The sequence below is a fragment of the Callionymus lyra genome, chromosome 6 (assembly GCF_982586985.1).
Source record: "Callionymus lyra chromosome 6, fCalLyr1.hap1.1, whole genome shotgun sequence".
NCBI lineage: Eukaryota > Metazoa > Chordata > Actinopteri > Syngnathiformes > Callionymidae > Callionymus > Callionymus lyra.
In genome coordinates this window covers 12,724,773-12,746,468 of record NC_141823.1, presented here as the reverse complement: position 1 = coordinate 12,746,468, position 21,696 = coordinate 12,724,773, and positions in this window count along the sequence as shown.

The following is a 21,696-nucleotide window of genomic DNA, read 5'->3' as shown; positions in this document are numbered from 1 at the left end:
GACACCCGGTAAACTGACCTAGTAAAGAAACGATCGTGTTTTAACCGAAGAGACAGTCGATACCGAACAAAGTATTGATCCATATTCTTAATATCTGACGATTTATCGTCACGGTGGCGTTCAAACGCCGGAATAAAACGGAACAGGCCCACGATTAACGTCTAAGCCGGCAAAGTGTTAGCTAGCGTTAGCATAGCAGCTTACCTTCGTTAAAAGGACGTCAGCGTAATGGCCGTTTGGTCGACGACGAAGAAAAAAAGGAGAAAGAAGAGGAAGAAAAGTAAACTAATAAGATGGGGGGAAAAATGGCAGCTACTTGTCAAGTAGCAGAAGTGGCAGCAGATCGGGGCGGGTTAGCAGGTCTAGCTGCTCGCTGCTGAGGGGAGAAGAATCTGCTGACTGCGACGTGGGGGCCGCGTTTTTTGTGTGGGCTACTGCTGACGTCACTGCGCCGTCACCGGCACGTCACGTACTGAAACTGGTTTCGCAATCCTATTTTTCCTGGATCTGATTTAATTATTACTTAATCGTATCATATCGCAAGTTACTACGGGTTGGATAAACGTAAAAAATAAAATATGATTTGGTTAAAAAAATGAGCATATCAAAATTCCAATCTGCTTACGGTTCCCCTCCCCCACACCATCTGACTCCTGACCTTATATCAGGGGCCAATTTCACTTTTTGTTTATCAGGCTATTAGTGGACGTGACACATGAAGACCGATTCTTACAACATATTAAAACATAATGTTTATTTTAAAATGTCTCGATGTTCTCCCTTTAGTCGTCATTGTTTGTATCAGAATGACCCAAATACTACAAACATTTAAACAATGTTATATGTATATTTATTATTATATACAATGGTTAGCTAAACAATACATAAATACATTTTAAATGTAGATGACTTGTAAGTTAATATGTGTGTAACAATCTTTGTACAACAACAACCTTAATAACCTAGAATATTCTTTTTCATTTGTGTATATGTGTTTATTAATAATTAATAATGTATAAGCCATTTTATGACAGTATATTTGAGTTTCATCTCCCTTTATTCAATTAATTATTATTTAATGCCACAACAAATTCCTGTCTTGTGTTTACACAGGAATTACACGTTTTGTGATTCTGATTAAAGTACAGGTGTCACTGGCCAATCAAAATCTATATTTATTCCACCGTCTATAACAGGAAACATAAAATAAATTCAATGTAATTTTCTAAAGCATTCCTGGAAGTTTCACTACAAACATAACATACATTTTGCATTGAAATTTCCTTTTTATCTGTTGACTTTTAAGATCTTATCACTAGAAAAACAGCTTGACAAATGATCATAATAGCAACAGCAACATTAACAATATTAAAAACTATGATCTCCGTGGGTCATGGTGGGAGTGAAGGACTGGTTAAGGTTTAAGGGCTTCAGGTTGTCAAACACAACTCGGGCTGAAACTATTTTATATTTACCAAACTGTCTCCAACAGGATCAAGTTAATTTTCTTCGACCTTAGTTCTACATTTATTAGAAGTTTCTGTATAATTCTTGACATCCACAATCTCTCTAATGTATCTTAAACACTGACATATCTATAGGTCAACATATCAACATGAACATTATCTACCGTCAAGTTCCACATAAAACCACTTGGTGGGTCAAAAGTTTGACACATGATTTTCGCTTTGTGTGTGTGTGATTGAACCTACCAACATGTGTCATTGATTTATCCTAACTCGGTCCAAATGTCACCTCGTGGATGCTGCCGTAAAGAAGCCCCTTTGTCATCGACCGCATTTTATTTTCAGTGACCAACGATGCTGTGATGAGGTTGAAAGGAGGACTTTATTAGGAATAAAACCAGGTGAATGACAAGATCAAAGTTTTTTCAAATGAAAGATTAAAGTGACTCAGTGAGCTGCTGAGCCTCAGGTACTGTGATGTGTCTTTAAAGTGAGTTTGCATGAAATCTCCTCTCACAGAGGTCACAGACATACATGTCATTTGATGACACTCCGGGGTGTGAATGCATCCACTGGTGATAGTGTCGCCCGGGGGCGCTTGTTTTTCCTTAACATATGATGTAGGAACCCTAAGGTAATCCTTATCATTTCAACAGAAGCACTTTTATATTCTGTGTGAAATGTAAGCGATTCAATCATTTATTCACTTTATAATTAACATTTTAGTAAAATGTGTATTAATACAATGAATACGTCTGCAGCCCATATATTTTCCTTGTGATAAACATTTAACAGTGATTTAATCATAGTAAAGTGTGTTTATTTAAAAAACAAAAATGTATATATTTTAATTAGAAATATCAAAAACTCCCCCCAAATTCAACATTTTATTCGTTTTTTCTCTCTCCATTCTGAGATGATTTAAACTCTTTTTGATCACATCAGGTCATACAAATGCTAATAACAATTAGAAAGCACTTTAGTCTGCCCCCCCCCCTTTGGCCCGGATTTGCATGACACTTGTCCAATTAACATGTGAGTTACATCTTTATAGACTCACGTGACATTCGAATAGACTCTTTTGTTTCATAGATTTAACTGTTAAAAACTGAAATAAATCAATTTGATTTGCGAAAAAGGTTATTTTAATGTTCGTGAGTTTGTTATCTACAGGTGTTTTACTTCAGAATCAGAAACTTTTATTGCCAGTGTTGTAAACACGTCATAGGATTTTTTTTGCGTGGTGTTAGTACAGAATGAAATAAAATAAAACACTAAATAAGCAAAATAAAATCAGAATCAAGCACCAACATATATATGTTACTAGTTGTTTTTTTTTTTTACTACAAAGGGTCAAACATAGTCAATAACATCCTTGTTTCCTCATGTTATTTACAACCCAGTGATGAAATAGACATTTTATAAGAGGTGGGATTCTGTGTATGACATTGATTTGGGTGAGGCAGTTGTGTGTGTGTGTGTCGGTGTGTGTGTGTGTGTGCATGTTTGTAATTACACAACAAGCAAAAACACGTCCGGTAGCTGCCTGTGAGCTGAGGTCACCACAGTTGACTCTGAATATTCAAATTCATTCTTCCCCGTCTCAGACGGATGAAGATCTATGACAGCATCTGACATGTTGGCCCTGTTATTAAATCGTCTTCACTGTCCAATATCTCGTGGATCATCTGCACCTGCCACTGTTTCTCTCTGTCAAGTTCTGATCGACCCGGCGGAACAATCGTCAATAACCAACCAGTCCCGGCGCTGCCTGATGATGATGAAGCTCTGATCAATGACATCCTCACAACATTTCACTTTCAAAGAGTATTCACACAGAAATATTTGATCTGACACAGTATTTCTCTCTCCAGTCAAACACTGTCCTCCCCATCAATCTCCACCAAAGGTCTCATCAGACGTTTATGGGATGTGTTGCCGTGGAGATGGTCCATTCTAGGAGGACTTATTTAATCATGCGCCTCTGAGAGTCATCACATATTCATCAAAAGCCAGTTGTCTGTAAACACTCGGGTTCACAAGTTAATTAAAACATGAGGATTTTTCTCTCTCTTTGCACTTGGACGGCAGTCAGTGTTTGCTAGTGAGCATGAGAGGGTGGTTGGACAAGGAAAAGAGGATATTTATTTATTTAAAAAAAAAAGAGTCAACAAGCATTAAAAATAACATTTAGTTCATATCCATAAAGACATTATCTTCAAGATTAAAACAAAACAAAACAGGAATATGTACAGTTTACTGGTCAATTTGTCTCTGGTCAAGAATATATGCTTTGACAGCGTTATTTAATTAAAAGTAAATTATACATTTCTACTAAAAGAAAATTCGTTTTTAATTAGATGTTTTCTCCGTTACCAAGGTACATTTTCTGCTGTTTTATGTTAGCAATAAAACAAATATAGAAGAAAAATAAAGCAGATAATAGGATAAGAAACTGATTATTATATGTTGGTAGGACTTTTCCTCTTTGCACCTACTGTGCGAGTTTAGTCCAGACCGCTACCGCCACCTAGTGTCCAGTCGAACTCATTGCTATCAACGATTTTTCACATTTTATAAAGGGATTAAGTAATAGTAAGTAAGTAGGTAATGGTTATTTCTAGAATAGGGTCACAAACCATTACAATTAAAATATTAGTCGTCAATATATAATTTAAAAAGAGCGGCTTATGTTTGTTTGAGCGTATTTGTTAAACGATTATTTAACCCATCATCTTTGTTAGACTATATTATACAGTTGAACTTCTCTGTCTTATAATCATAAAATAGTTTATTCCTCCAACATAAATGCGTTTTAATATCTTGCTCAGGGAACAGAAAAGATGATATTCGATGACGATAAAGTGTAATCCAACATTCACCTGCCACTGTAGGGAAATATAAACTGAACACTAGAGGGAACCAAAACACAACCATTTCCTCGAATTTCCACTTATTTAGTGGCCTGACATTTTGTTTTTGTTATAAGATAAAACCTCACTCAGACAGATAAGACCACAGAGTCTGCAACGACAATACAATTCTGAGCTAACATAAAAAAGCTTCTAAAATCAAACAGCAGAGAGAGATACGTAACAAAACACAATGAAGTCAAAACAATAATCATCAATTGGGTAATTAAATCATTAATTTGTACATTAATATCCTCAATTATTTAGACTTTTATTTTAATGAATTCTAAATAAGTATCAGGGGCAAACCAACAGTGTAACTATGTCAGTTTGGCTTCAGGAAATTGTTTTGTGTCAAAATAAAATAAAATAAAAACAAGCTTAGGTTATTTTAATAAACTTTCATTCACATTTGGATCCTGACCTTCTCCTGCAGCTGACACTTGTCATCCCAGGCTTTATTGAGAGCAATTTTTCCGTCTTCCCGTGTATATTCAAGCGTGATTTCTCCAGATTGATTTATTCATACGTGGGAAAGTGGGAGCGCGACCTCATGTGTCATTGCAAAAACAGCCCAAAGGACTTCATTGTTTTGTCATACGGATCCTGCGTTTAATATTCTGTCCACATTCCACGAGAAAATGCTGAGCAAGTGTTCTGTGGCCGGATTGTTGGCCAGGTAGCTTGGCTGGAGGAAAGACCAGACCAGTGGAAGTCTTGTGTTTGAGCTGGGAACCATTTTTGATTCATAAATTGATTCTTATATGAATCCATGTATAGTTTTTATAGCGTAAATAAACAAATACAGCTGGATGGGCATATATGCAATATTTATTTGTTGAAACTAACTTTAAAAATGTAGACTATATATATTTTCATCCAGTGCATTTGTTTTTAAATTGAGGCACAAAGAGAGAGCTAAATCAAATAAATGTTTTGTATTGATTATAAATAGTGGTGTTAAATTCTTCGGACAATACTTTATCAATATTAAACAGCAGTGTATAGATTTTTTTTTTAAATATATAGAAAATAATTCTGCTGTTTTATTGTGAGTTTGACTTTAAATCATATTTATCCCAGTTTCACAAAGAGTGTTTTAAAATAAAGTAAATCGATTTTTTAAATTAAATTCACAATTCTTATACAACTATTCACTTTGTTTGTTCATTTTTGTGTTGCAATAAAACCTCCCGCTACTAGATGGTCAGTCAGTCATTACTTCCGCCGCAGTTATTGTCGAATAGATCTTAGCGATGACTGTGGACGAGAGGATACAGTCGACTCCAACATCTTTTAAAGCTAATGTTTGGACATATTTCCGTTTCAAATCAAATGAAAGTAGTTACGACTTTGTCAAGAGTCATGTGGTCTGTAAATTCTGCAACACCAGAGTCAAGTACTCGGACAATATTACAAATATATCCTTTGCTACTGCAGTATAGCAATATATTGTATCGTTGTCCCTGTATCGATATACGTATCGTATCAACAACAGAGTTGCAAAAACTTTTGACACATCTGAGTCAATATGTTCTCTTCAAATACTGCAGTCCTTTCCTTAAACAGACCAAGTTTTTGTTGGCTACCTTTTACCCGCAAAAGGGAATCACAGTTATTACTGTAGAAAACCGGTTGATATCACTTTTTTAGAACCTTGCTTGCACATATTATTTAGGAAACACGCTCATCACGACCTGTGTAATTGACCTTGATGAAACAAAATATGCTCTTAAACTAAAGAAAATGTATATAAATCAATATATCATAGCAGGCCATATATATGCATCTTCTGGTTCTTTTCATTCTTTAAAATATTTGACTAGAAGTGTAGATGGAGCTGCCAGTAAACCCCCCTCTCCCCCTCAAAACATCAGTTAACTGTGAGATGGATGATAGTCTGTCGACCAGTCCCAGGATTATACATGTTTCATCACAATAAATAGTTGATTTCTTCTCTTCACTGCATGTCTCAAAATGTCAACCATTAAAGTCAGAGAAGGTTAAATCTTTCTATCTTCAGAATGTGAAAGTAGTTCAGGTTCCTCTATTAAATAGAATATTAATGCTGAGTCATACATTTGTATTTACCCCCACATTGTCCTTCATATCCCAGTTATAGACACAATACAAATAATGGATTGAATTTCATATCGATTAGTCGCATGTTGAAGAAAGCAAACTATTCAAGGACGTATTTGACACACAACAACACAAGTGTCACATCTGATCCACGCACGACCTTGTTTATTACATTTTCAAACCGGGCTGCCCGCAGACAATGGCCTTGTTCTTATTCTCAAAATAGATTAACCCACTAATCCAGATGACAACTCGATAAAGCCAAAAGCACGGCCGTGAGACCGAGATTTCCCTTCGAGAAAATGTCTACATGAGACCAGACTGACTAATGAACAGACTGCCGAAGGTGGCTTCGCTCACTTTGGTCAAAGCACCGAGGCGGCAGTGGCCGGAAAACACAAACATTCTCTCTGTTTGTCTGCTCAAGTCGTTTATCAAAATCAGCGACAACAGCGCTGAAGCTCTATAATCCCATTTTAGAAGTTTATAGGCTGTTAAGGGGAGTTATTTGCTGTTCTGATAGAGGTCACTACTCAAAGAAACGTGTAAGTACTTCAGAGACTGTGTGTTTTTTTCATGTTGCACAGACTCACACTTGGGTATGACTCAAACATGCCAGTTAAAAAGTTTGTAGTTTCACTTGAGGGGCTCTGGTGACCCCAGAAAACTTAGGAATAAACAGTCCAAAAGACACAAGGACTAAAAGATGATAACATAGCTGGAGGTCAAGCGGACCATCAGTGGATTAAAAAAAAAGAGAAGAAGATGGAAAAGTAAGTTGGAAGGATAAAATGATAAAATGTCAGGAATAAATCTTTTTTTAGTGGGGTGTAGAACAAGCGCCATCGACACAGCCACAGTAAAAAAGTATAAAAAGTGTTTTGAGGGATAAATACAGTATATACTTGAAAAATTACACACAAAAAGTAAATAATTGTTATGTTATAATGTAAATGAATAATAGATACAAAATACATTTGTTAATGCATTGGAACCATTTATACATGATCATACAGGTCTGCTGTATCATGATAGAGTGCTTGGGTACTTGGTGACTTGAGAAACCTGGGTGTTGTATTTTATAAAGACATGTCTCTAGTTCAACACTGCAGAAAACTGACCAGAAACTCTTTCCTTCAACTGAGAAAAATCTCTAAACTTGAAAATGTTGTCAGAACATGATCTGGAGCTTGTAATCCATGCGTTTGTGTCTTCTCGTCTGGACTATTGTCAAACAACAAACTATTATTAAACAGTTTAATTTCATGTCTTAACAAGAAGGAGCTGTCTCGCCTGCAGTTGATTCAGAACTCTGCAGCGAGAATTCTAACCCGCTCTAGTAGAAGAACTTACATTTGTCCGATCCTTAAAACTCTTCACTGGCTTCCAGTTTCTTTCAGGATCAACTTTAAAATTCTGGTTCTTACTTTCAGATCTATTCATGGTCAGGCTCCTCCTTACATCACTGATCTGATCCAGCCTTACACCCCAGCTCGGGCTCTGAGGTCTGTGGATCAGAATCTACTTATGGTTCCACGCACACGGTTCAGGACCAGAGGAGAGAAATCCTTCCAGACTGTTGCTCCTAAGCTTTGGAACAATCATTTTCTCTCTTTGCGTTTGATGGATCTACTGACTCCTTTAAGAAACATCTTAAGACGTTTTTATTTGTTCAGGCTTTTCCTTGATTTTCTGAAACTACTGTTGTGTTATCAGTTTTCTCTTGACCTTTAAAGTATATACTTTATTGAGTATTGTTTTGATTGTTTAAGCGCTTTGTGACCCTGGTCTGGAAAAGCGCTATACAAATAAAAATAACTTACTTACTTACTTACAGATGTTTCATGATGCCTTATCAACCCATCACTAAAATGTTTAATATTTCAAATATCTGTACTATATTATATTATCTGAACAGTTTTAAGACACCAACCAAAAAATCTATCCATTTTAGCTACGTTTTTTTGAAACCACTTCTTCTTGAACAGCTCGTAAAATAATGCTGAAGTCGTGATTCTATCATTAGTGTTGTTCGAAGATTGGTCTCTCTGAATGGACTGACATGTCGGGAGAGGCACAAGCCGGGGTTGAGTAAAGTCGGCTCTGATCAGAAGGTTGATTCATGTCTCGAGATCCGTCTTCTTGATGGTCAGGTTGGCAGCTCGAATGTCTGAATCGTCGCCCGGATGACATTGACCGCGTCTCATGACGGGAGGTCACCCCTAAGCATTGGGAAGCACCTTACGAAGGTGACGCTTACAAAAAGAATTCTAATAAGCTTTTGGATGTCTGTGATCCTGACATTCTTTAACAACAAACATGCTAACTTTCTCAGTTTCACGCTCACCAAAAAATACACAGTAAGTGTAAGGGGTGTGTATTGGCAGTAATCTGGCAAAATAATACGCATCACGATACAGTAACAAATATTACCATATATTGTAACTTTACTTACAGTACTTAGTACTTTAGGAACAAAGATACAGTATATTTGTACTATTGTCGAATACTTGACTCTGGTCTTGCAGAATTTACAGACCACATGACTGTTTTCAAGCCACAATATGTCCAAACAGTCGACTGCATCCTCTTGTCCTCAGTCATGGCCGAAATCCGGCAGAATTTCAATGATTCTTTACTTCATTGGTCTGTAAACCATTAAAGAACTATGGAAATCAACAAATTATGATTTGACGCAAAAAAACAATTAGCTACAGTGCTGTCGAATATCGATACTGTATTAAGGAGAAAAAAACTACAATATATAACCGTATCAGTATTTCGCCCCTGGTCTATCACGTTAGATTGAGGCCTCATGAAACAGCTGATGATGTATCACGATACAGAAAAGCCATTGGATACCACTCTAAATAATATTTTATTCTGATCTGCTAATTCAATAAAACCTCAAATTAGAGTGCCATCTAGTGGCCCCTTTAAAATGAAGACACTGTATCATCCTGATACCTCGTCAGCTGTTTGAGGCCTCATCAACAACTCACTAAAAACCCAGTAGCCAATATATCAATACTAATTCTTACTAGTTTACTCTACAACAAAGTTTAAGTAAAAGCACCCAAAATTCATATTTACATTAGATTACAGATGAGCAGTATGAAGGTCATTTGTTGTTTTTATTTCTGTCTTTTTGGACGAAGATGAAGACAACTGAGCTCCAGTCGCTACTTAAAATGAACAAACATTTTTGTCTATAATTCTGAAAAGGAACAGATTACTCTGAAAATAATCCCAACCCTTAGGCAACATGAGGGTGAGTAGAAAATGAGTGAAGTTAAATTTTTTTGTGTGAACTACCACTTTTGAGATTGTTCACAGTGTAGCTTCTATTGAAAGTACTCTTTCTTTTGTAAAAGGAAAAAGTCATCTTTGAGTAACACAATATAATGTTTGTGTCCATAATGAGAAAAACTGTGTATTTTACCCACTGAGTTCGCAAAGTGGTTCTTTGTGTTTGCATCTCCTGTTCATGCTTGTTTGGGTTTCATCTGGGAAATCTAGTTTCCTCCATAACAGAAACGGAAATAAGCAGCACGGATAGTGAATAAAATATAAAGCTTAAATATAACAAAACATATAAAAAAGTAAAAAAATCATCCATTTAGTTTGTTGCACTGAGTATCTGTTTTACCACCATTTTGTAACACATCAGACTCCGAGACGAAGATGAAACAACACCCACAACAAACTCATCTATAAAATGGTTATTCGCCCTGAGACGAGAAAGCTGTTTGAGAAAAGCTTCATCAGGGTTAAGGAGTTCATAAATCCATTACCCACCATGAATACAACGCAGATTCAAAGACGCTCTGATGATGTTTTTCTTCTCATTAAGAGATGCTTTCAGTCCTGATCTTAAGTACAGAAGCTTTACGGGGAAACAGGTTCATCCGCACACACATCCATGGAAACAGCAAATCGCTTTTTGAAATCACAAGGCATTTATGGTTGTGGAGCTCGTTGGATGTTTATCGCTTCCGTCGTTATGTTTTGAGAATAACTCAAACGCGGGTTATCAGTGTCATGCTTGCAGTTTTGTTATTGAAGACTGTGACCAGATGGAGACGCGAGATTCATGTGCAAGAATGAAAGTTGTTTGAAAGAGGTAGAACAGTTGAGAGACGATGTTACAGGGCCTTGAACCCACTTTCATTGACGGAGAACAAGATGGAGACGTAAAGAGGAGTAGAGGAGTAGGAGGTAGAATAGAAGTAAATACCAAAATACCAGTGAAGGTTATTTCATTGTATAAAACATCAAACTAGAATAAATCCAGTATGTGAGGCGATTTCAAAGTACATGTGTTTGAAAATACACCGGAGATCGACGACATAATGTTGTGCATTTGAGTCCTAAGGTATTCAATAATTAACATGGATTAAATATTTATTTCAAATTGTTTGTCTCGGTGCCAAGTCCGTGCCATATAATATCATTAAATAACCATTAAAGCGTAAAAACTGAAATATTAATGGCGTTTCATCTATGGAGAGATGGTGGATGATGTAAAAATAGGTCGACACAACATGTCCTCAGAGCGTAAAGACTTTTGATATCTGACCACGGAATCCTGCAGAACTTTGGCTTCACACAGTGAGCGGAGTAGGAGTTGACAGGATGAGGAGTTTCTACGAGGCTGTTGGTCTGCGTGGAACCACTGGAGGTCTGATTGTGTCGTTGCTTCAGGCTTGTCGACATCTGAGGGAAACACCGAGGGTCGGCTGTCGGTCTCGTTTCCACCGCACACGTTTGTGGGCTTGAAGTGGAAGAGTGGGTGTGGAACACAACAGCTCGCTTATAACACAACAATGTCTCTTATAACATATTTTTTTAATCCGTCCGTTCATCCATCCGTCGGTCCGTCCGTCCTCCCGTCCATCTATCATCCATCCATCCATCCATCCATCCATCCATCCATCCATCCATCCATCCATCATCCATCCATCCATCCATCCATCCATCCATCCATCCGTCCGTCAGTCGTTCCAGCCATCCATACATCAATCCATCCATCCATCCATCCATCCATCCATCCATCCATCCATCCATCCATCCATCCATCCATCCATCCATCCATCCATCCATCCATCCATCCATCCATCCGTCCGTCCGTTGTTCCAGCCATCCATACATCAATCCATCAGTCCATCCATCCATCCATCCATCCATCCATCCATCCATCCATCCATCCATCCATCCGTCCGTCCATCCATCCATCCATCCATCCATCCATCCATCCATCCATCCGTCCGTCCGTCGTTCCATCCATCCATCCATCCATCCATCAGTCCATCAGTCCATCCATCCATCCATCCATCCATCCATCCATCCATCCATCCATCCATCCATCCATCCATCCATCCATCCATCCATCCATCCATCCATCCATCCATCCATCCATCCATCCATCCATCCATCCATCCAGGTTGCAACAAGGTGGAAGTGATTTTTAAAAATATATTCTATGGATCTAAAACCAGTTTTTAGTTCATCGAATGCAATACATTCTAAATAAAATATAAAGGGTATATTAAATCACATGTTCTGAAAGGAAGGTTTGAAAACATTATATTTTATTATATTTGTTATGGTTGAGAGTTGGGTGTTAATGTTTGATTTCATGGTTGGGCCGCATGGACAGATTATATTATTTCTATTAATCAAAATTCTTATAAATATTAGTGTTTAAATCTTCAATTGGACACCTCAGAGGAAACATTATGTGTAAAGGCTCTATATTCAAATAAAGGCTTCCACCATAGTAAGTGTTCGACCCACTGTGTTTACTTCTGTGTTCATCTGTACTTCCCTAAAATATACTTTCTTTAACTCTTAACTTATTGTTCTTTTTCTACATTTGTTTCAGTTCAGGTACAGCACTGCAGCTGGAGGAGATAATCGTTAAAATAATATGTTCATTTGAAACACAAACAAACTATAAACTCTGACATTAGTACAGAGTATTGTTCACGGAGCTCATCAAATACTCATTACCGCTCTAAAACTATACCTCATGTAACATTTATTGGGAAAGGTTTGGATAATATCTGTGAAAACATCCACAGGAATATTCTTTAACACTGTTAGAAGATTGTAAAAGTCTTTACAAATGTTGCGACCGTCAGGAAGTGCAGTTTAACATTGAAAGCTTTTCTTGTCACCATCAAGCAGCCGATGGCACTGAGGACGAATGTCACCCTTGGAGAAAGTATGTTTGTACTGGCTTTTTGAAATACTTCAGCTGAACATGGAATGGATTTTTCTTTATACATTTACTATTTACAGAAGATTGAGGATAATGGCCCAGGACTCCAGCCTTCTGCTGGCAGACATAAATGCTTCACTTGGGGAAAAGGTCTGTGAACGGTTGCCTTGGCGATCTTGAACAGGTGAGAGAGATTATAACCTTCAAATATCACCTTTTTAAAAATAAACTGACGAGCAAACGCTCTCTTTAGCGCCTTATTTCAAGTTCCTGTCTGTGGTGGTCAAACAACAGATTCGCAATAAAGGTGGATTTCATTTTCGAAAACATGATCGTTTTGATATTTAAATCTCGAGCCAACTCCTGTCAGAGCCATTTAGTCATTTGTGTTGGAAGTACCACTTGAAAGCCCAGTAAGTGGCACTTGGTACCTTTTACGTTTAATTAGGAACCGATAAAGTGACAGGTGCGCTGGAAACTAGGGAAGTACACTGTTCTCGACAATCAAACGTCATTAGGTTATTAGGTTTTTTTGTGTTTTGTTTGATTCATCACGTTTGTTGGACTTCAATAAACTAGATAATGACATAAGATTGGATCGACCAGGTCACTGTAATAACCTGTTCTTGTTTGTCTTTCAAAGATTGGATGATGTAACTTTTGACAAGAGACAACAATATACATCAACATTTATACACCACAATGATTTAAATAGAGGAAAATTCTAGAACATATGGTTTGTCAAAGTATTCTCTTCTGGATAAAATGACAAAACACTAAAATTAAAACTGGCCTCTTCTACAACCAGAATGGCCTCAATGCTTTTATTCAAATGCTGTGTCTCAAATCGCATACTACTCTTAGTATGCTAGAAGTTAGTATGCATCAGTTTAGTGTACGTACTAACTAGTACGCAAATTCTCCACAGATAGTATGTCTCAAACCAAACACTGCTGCTACACACTAACCTGAGATCACATGACAGCTTCTCCTTCTACTTCTATTTAACAGTGGTTTCAACCAGCTGTTTGAACGCTATCACCGACACCTGCTGGCAGCACGTATTGCAACTTTGTAAAAAGAAATAAAGAAAAAATATGAGAATCTAAATAATCGCGAGTTATTTAAACTGGTATCAGCAGCGAAGACGTGTTTATCCTCCTACTGCTGCGGAAAATGCACCTGTAAGTATATGCATATATATGCATTTATATATGACGTAACTTCCGGTTAAAACGTCACTAAGATGGCGGCTGTTTAGTATGGTTAGTGTCCATCGAACCATGCTCAGTTTTGTGGGCGTGTTAGTATGTCAATTTAGTGTGCATGGCGCACTACATTTCGCATACTAAGAATTGAGACGCACTAACGCACTAAAAATACTAACTTTTAGTACGCTAGTATGCGATTTGAGACACAGCAAAAGTGAAATATAAGTTAAGACATTATTTAAAAACTTTTGCTTTGTGTTTAATTCAGAGACACTTGCCTATTTCTTTTCATCGTTGTTTGTGATATAAAGTGAAATATTGTTAATCTGATAGAACATTATAACCACTATATCGGTCACAGGCTGTACGAAATGTACGGTTTTTGACCAGTCTACTTGTTTCCCTCCGCTTATGAAAGGCAAAGAGAAGTGATGCAAGTCTGACTTTAAAGTCTGATTATTTTATTTAAAAATCTTCAATAATCCTTGCTTGATATAAAACATGTAAAAACTCTCAGTCAGTCTTTATAACGCAGAAGAAGAGGAAGATCAATCCAAAGTTTAGGAGCAACAGCCTGAGGATTTCTCTCTTCTGGTCCGGAAGCGTGTTCAGGAACCATCAGTAGATTCTGATCCACAGACCTCAGAGCCCGAGCTGGGGTGTAAGTCTGGATCAGATCACTGATGTAAGGAGAAGCCTGACCATGAATAGATCTGAAAGTAAGAACCAGAATTTAAAAATGGATCCTGAAAGAAACTGGCAGCCAGTGAAGAGTTTTACAATGTGAGAATGTGAGTCCTCCTACTAGAGCCGGTCAGAATTTCGCTGCAGAGTTGTGTTCAGATGTTTGTCACTGTGTCGTCTTCACCTTTTAAAGTTTTTAAATGTGTATTTTTCTATTCACGCTATATCGCGCTTTGAGACCCTGGTCTATGAAAGGCGCTTTACAAATATAAATGCCTTGCTTACTTACTTACAAATCAGTGTACTTTGATTTTGACTAAACTTGATATTTAAAAATATATGCGTCCCGGGTCAATCAATTTCTATAACTGCCTAAAAGTTATTATTAGTGTATCGTCTTAATGAGCTTATTCATAAAAAAAGAAATTGTCCACTTTTAGGACGTCTGGAAATAGAGTGATTGTCCCTGCGAGGACAAAGGCTAATGAAGCTTTTAACTGTTGTGACCCAAATTGATTGAAGAAACTCTTGCTAATGACCAGCGACGGTGTTGAGACGTGATTCCTGCCAAACTGGCCCAGTTTCCGTCCCATTTCCTGAGCTCTCCGAAATCTCAAAATGTATCAAAACACACCCATAGTAATAATAATTAAAGTATTGGGAATTACTTCACAAAATCTTGACCAAACATTAAGTATTTATTCATGTCTGGAAAATTTATCCTGCTTCTGCTGGTTTCTTGTTAGTATTTCTCTGTCACTACTTTTATTGAAATATAATTTCCATCTCTTTCCTCGAGTGTCTCCTCCCGATGGATAGAGCATCAGAATCCTCCAGCTCATTCAAAAGTGGTTCTGGACCTCCCTCTCTTTTAACCGAATCTGCCTGCTTCTATTAGGAGACCCCGAGTCTCCCTCAGTCTTCTGCGCTCCATTAAGTCTCCAATGTTCCCCTTCCTGTGTGAATCAAGCATCTAATGTCATCGTCAGAGCAGATGTGTAGCTCCACCGTGTTAAATGGACGGACTGAGAACATCATCTTTCACAAGTTGTTGATCTTATTTCAAGGTTCTGGAGCCCATTAAAATGATTGAATGTAACCTTGATCCAGCAGCTCAGCAGAACTTGTGATGTTAAATTGGGCAAATTAATATGAAAGGAAGTTCTATTTTGTTTTGGGATGAACTGGAAAACACTCGTTAATCACTCGACATCGTTACGCCTATTAAGGTCGGAGCTTGATCGTCCAAATAAAAGTGCGGATAAGGACACGTTCAAGTGAAGGTTGCTCAGGTTCATCGACGCCCGTGTTTCATTTAGCAGCGCCGGCTAATTGAATTTCCTCAGGGGCCGAGCTTTCTCACAGCAGACACGTCCAGACTGTAATCCTAGGACCTGTGGTCTCTGTTCAATAACTGCAATAACTTTAAAATGAGAGACAATATTATCATAAGTCAAATGAAAACACTACAAAATGAAGCTGCTTAAGTGTTGATGCTAATTCCATCTAAAAATAATTCTCTGTGTTGAATTGGATGAAGTTGTTGCGTTATACTTTGAACTTCTGAGGCCCTCGGCTGTTTTCCCATTATCAAATTGGTCCTCGTCCAAGAAGGTGTGGACAACCCTGACATACATTGACCGCTGTAAAGGTCCGTCAAGCCAATACCATTAGAAAAAAAACTTTATATAATGGGGATATATAAGGGAGAAAGTAGGAAATATAATAGTATTATAAGCTGTTTATTATTAGTTTAATTTATACATTTTATCTAGAGATTTTGCATATGATTGAGAAGATCTTTCAGAGAACTAAATGTGACATCATTGCACTTTATCACTTTTTCCTAGTAATTGTTAGGGACAAAAAAATAATTACCAAGACATGACGTTAAAAACCCATTGTATTTTAAATGTACAGAACAGGCCAAAAGTTTGGACACGTGAAGAAGAAGTCAAGAAATTCCACAAAGTATGCCAGAAAAGATACACCTGTGCAAACCATGTCAGGTTAATTCATTAAAAGATAAAAGTCTGCAAAGCAGTAATATAAGAAAAGGGTATTTACTTAATTAGAAACAAGACTACAAGATTTATTTTGTTCTTTTTAAATGTGTTTGTTGAGAAAATAATGCCATGTGTATTCATTCATAGTTTTCTATTCAGTGATGAAAGGATGTGTTTTCATATACATTGTACATTGTATATATATATAAATATTAATTTTATGACCTATACGGTATATAATCTAACATTATAACATGAGCTGTGAAAAAGACTATAAATCCCCACAATTTGGGAAATGGTGACATCCTAAGATAAGATGTACAAAAACACTCAAACTGTTTCTAAGTTTTAAAATATATTAATCTTTATTTTTATTGTTTTTCTCTGGCCCCAAGAAGACCCCACAAAAATATGTGAAAAGGCCCTCTATTGTAGACCTTGTCCAGTTCTACAGAGAATGCATAAACTCGAGCAAGAATCTCATTTCACGATACTTTATAAAAACACAATTTACAATCCAATAAAACAACTTCTCCTCTTGGGTAGACGCCAAGATTGCAGCAACATAGGTCAACACCATGAATTGTTTACTGGTGTGAACATGTGTGTGTGTTACTATGGAAAGCCAAGTGAGCCTTGATATCAAAAACACAAGAACAATTCCCAACCGGTCCAGCTCCCTCCAATCACTGAATAATTTGTCAAAAATTGAATCAATGAATTAACAATGATGTGTATGCAAGCTTTGACCAGCAGCCAAGGATCCTTTAAAATTTCATTCATCCCGTTATTAAATGTCTACTGCAAGTGAATTTTCTTGGAAAGCTCATCAGTTGTGTCAAGGGTTGTGATTTACGATCCAGGTTTGATCGTGAGTTGAGTCAGACGAATGATTCCTGAGAAGCTGTTGTGATCATGGGATCAATCGTGATACGATTCTGCTGGAGTCAAACCCGGTCATGCAAGATCTAACAATGTGACAGCCACGATTAAGACGCTTCGGAATCACGAGCATTCATCATACTTTTCTCAAAGAGAATCCAAAAGCGTGCTAAGACGGCAGCTCTGGGTAACGATGTGGATGGAAATGACGGCGTGTTTATAAAGTGTATTCCGCTCCACTTGACTGTGATTTCATGCCTCGTATAAAATGGCGGTTGTTTTTGATGCCTCCTCTTGTTTATTTTTACTGCCTGAATTCATTACCATTTCAAAGATTTCCAGCTTCTATGGCTGCGCTCCTTCAGTCGGCGAGATCAGGGTTCCTCATATCGTTGATTCATGCTGCTTGTTTTTATTGGGGATGTAGCATATTATGTTTCCTAAACTTTTTGTATTCAGTTTTGTAAATTACTTTTGTTTGAAAATTGTTGCTGAAGAACTGTCTACAGCTGTTTGAATTAGTTGTATGTTCATATGTTTTAATTCTTAGGGGTCAGCAGAGTGATCCAAATACGGTACAAGCCTTAATAGATCATTATTATTACAATAGCATTAGTAAAAAGTAACCACTGTGAGTAGTTGGTTACGAAAAGCCAGTTATCCGTGTTTTAACCTTTCGGACTGCTAATGTTTGAAACCCAAAAAGTGTGAAAGGAATCAGGGCTTTTCTTGGAAGTACTCAAATGCTTTCCCAGCACGATTTAATCTAGTTTTTAAAGGGTGTGATTAAGATCGACACTCCCCGTTTTAAAGGGCAACTAATGTGAAACTCCAACTCACTTGACTCACTCACATGTTTCAAATGTTGAAGTCCATGTTGCAGTAAGTCTCTCATCATGACCATGTTTTGAAGTTATTACTTTATAAAGTTCTCCCCCGTCTGAAATCTCAGTGGAAGAGAGGTTACAATACCGAAGTCTGTTATGACGTAATAATGGCTTCACTCCTCCTCCAGACAGCTGTAATCATGCCCCACTTTGTGTATACAACGAGTCCCTTGGAGGTGAAGACTTCCGGGATTGATGACGTGCGGTGACAGATCTCAATGCTTGACCAATCACAGCAGAGTGGTTGTGGTTATAGTAAACAATATTTAATCTCCAGAAAAACTAAATGGTTTCAGTGGGCGGGGCTTAAGATCATTTTGTAATGGAAATATTTAAATGAAAAGAGAGTTTTGTACAAACAGACACATACTAATGATACAATAGAGTTCAATATATATTTGAGACACACTTAAATGACCTCACACCACAGCTCTTACTTCAAACCCTCAATGTATTCTACTAATGGATTATTTTTTCAAATGTTATTTTCTTAGACTACCTCGCAATTCATTGGTGCCCTGAGCTTCCCTTTTAATTAATTTATGTCTTGACTTTTCTCATGATTTTCTTTTGTAGTTTGGTGTCACTGGCCTCTGTGCTCTTTACTTTTCTCTGGAGACATACTTTGTGTGGATTTATTTTATTTGGAGCTTTGTTGCCATCAAATTGATGATTTATTTGGTTTTGTGAACATTATATTGACTTTTTATCTCCTTTTCTTATTGACCCTTATTGGGTCACTTGAACCCACATCCATAAAACTAAAACTTTAGTTGTTTGTCAAATATTTGGGAGCTGCTATAGAAGTCTTTTGCTGACATTCCTAGTGTAGTGCTTTTATTAATATTGGTGTTAAATCATAAAAAATCATCAACAAAGGTTGGTGTGGGTCTCTTAACGTGGCAAGCTTTATTATCATTGATCGTATTTTTTTGCTACACTTACAAAAACCTTTACATAAAATAACACAAAAGAATATTCCACTGTCGTAAACTACTTCAGAAATGTGTTATTATTTTCATGTTACTTATTTATTGTACTCAAAGTACTTTTATTTTAAAAAAGCAAGACGAAACAAAGACACATAATTTTCCGTATAATTTTGATTTGATTTCTATGAAAACATATTTATTCACTTGAGACTTTTCAAATCAAACCTCTTTAATTATTCATTGGACTCAAATGGAAATCATAAGAAAACCTAAAGGTCTTTGTAACGTTGTTGTACTGTTGATGATTAAATATGATTTATTTTATAATATGTCAGAAGTAAAGTGAGAGTTTGAAAACAGTTGGAGGTGTCGGTCCGGTGTGTCACACGTGCACAAGGGTCAAGTCAATTGTCCTGAGCTCCAAAGTGTCCACATGTTTGGAATGTTTATTGTGTGGATGTGTCAGCTCAGAGATAGATTGTTTATCAGTTCTCCATCGATCAGATAACGGGCGGCGAACGCAGCCAGCAACTGTCCTCATGATGGATTTTCCAATTCCGCAACTGACTTGTGCGTTTAGACCCGGTGAGTGAAAAGGCTAACGTTTGTCGATGAAGTTGATCTTTATTCTCCGCGACCGGCAAATAACGAAGTTTGTTTCTGGAGAATAGTTCTCCTCTCTGAGTAAACGCCTCCAGACAGATGGTTTTTTTTATTTATCTGAAAACATCCATTTCCTGAATCGCCACCCAGGCCATATTAACATTAGATTTGATTCAACTCTGGTTGCTCTTGACTCCCCCAGAATCTCGGTGTCCTCCCGCATCAGCAACCTTCCGCCCACTTCCAATGACCTTCTGCTCTCCAACGCTTAGTCCTGTCATTTCTATAACCAATTCTTCCCTCGTCCTCCCGCTGAGAACACTTTCGCCAAAACACGGCTCTTATCCTCCCACTGTTGAGACAAGTGTAACCTTCTTGACTCTGGTAAAAGTGCAAACAAAGTTTAGAACGTTTTCCTTTTTTTTTTTTTTTTTACGTATATCTGATCATAGAAACATACACATATATTGTAATAGAAAATAAGATTATGAATAAATAAAACAGTAGTTCAAGAAGTACAAACATGGACAATGAGTGGAAGTGATTCATGTGTTATTTCCACGATGTGTCCACAACATGTTTTATAACGAATGGTCTCTTCATCTCAAGTTTAACGTATATGTTTAAAAGGTTAAAGTATGCTAATTCTACCTCTCTAAGGTCAGCTGAATGCTAAATTATGCTAACCGAGACCCAGGTTTGTGGGCGTCTGGACGGCTGCTGAGGTTATCATTTAGAACGGTTGACACCTTGACGTTAGCTGCGCTCGACCAGGTTCTAAAAATAGAATTGTGAATACCAGAAAGCTCTCTTCGGTCTCCCCTGAGACGCCTGGATGCACTTTGAGCTTGTGTTTGCTTCTTAATGGTTTACACACTGAAGCAGGTGACAAAAGAGAACATTAACAAACAACATGAAAATAACAGTCATTAGTTAAACACCAAGGGAGTTCAACTAATGTGTTGATTTAAGCGTGTTTTGAATAGATGTTGGACTCTATTCTATCATCAGTATGTGTCTGTTTGAACAAAACTCTCTTTTCATTGAAATATTTATATGAAAATGTGCTTAAGCCCACTGAAAACACTTAAAATGTTGTTTACCATAACCACACCCACTCTGCTGTGATTGGTCAAAGGTAGAGGTTTGTCACGCGGGTCATCAATCCCATAACTCTCCATCTCCAAGGGACTTGTTGTATAAACAAAGCGGGGTGTGTTTACAGCTGGCTGAAGGTGTGAAGATTAGACGGGGGGGAACTTTATAAAGTAATAACTTCAAAACATGGTCATGATGATGGACTTCTTGGAGAGGAAGACTTCAACATATGAGTGAGTCAGGAGAGTTGGGTTTTCACCTTAGTTTTCATTTAAAATACTTGGAATGGAAGCAAAAAGATCCCAAAACAAAATCAAACAGACAAGAAAAGTCTGATCTTGAATGTAAAAGATGTCATCTTTTTATTTTGTTGTGTCTGCCACTGCTGGATAGGTTGTGACGCTCACAAGTCTAAAGTACATTTAGATATATTTACAAACTTTCAACACAAAGTCACTATTGCTAATTACCATGAGAGTTATGTCTAAGGATGAACCCCCACTTTTGTTATTTGTACCTGTTGTTGCAGTCTTGACCTTGATAGTAACATTAGAGGTCAGATTAGAAAAGATAAATGAACTTTTAATGTGACTAAATGTAATTTGTGATTCTCTTTTTGCTCAATGTCGTTGATTTATATATAAAAGAGAGGTGTGTACGCGTGTGTGTGTGTGTGTGTGTGTGTGTGTGTGTGTGTGTCTGTCGCAGCT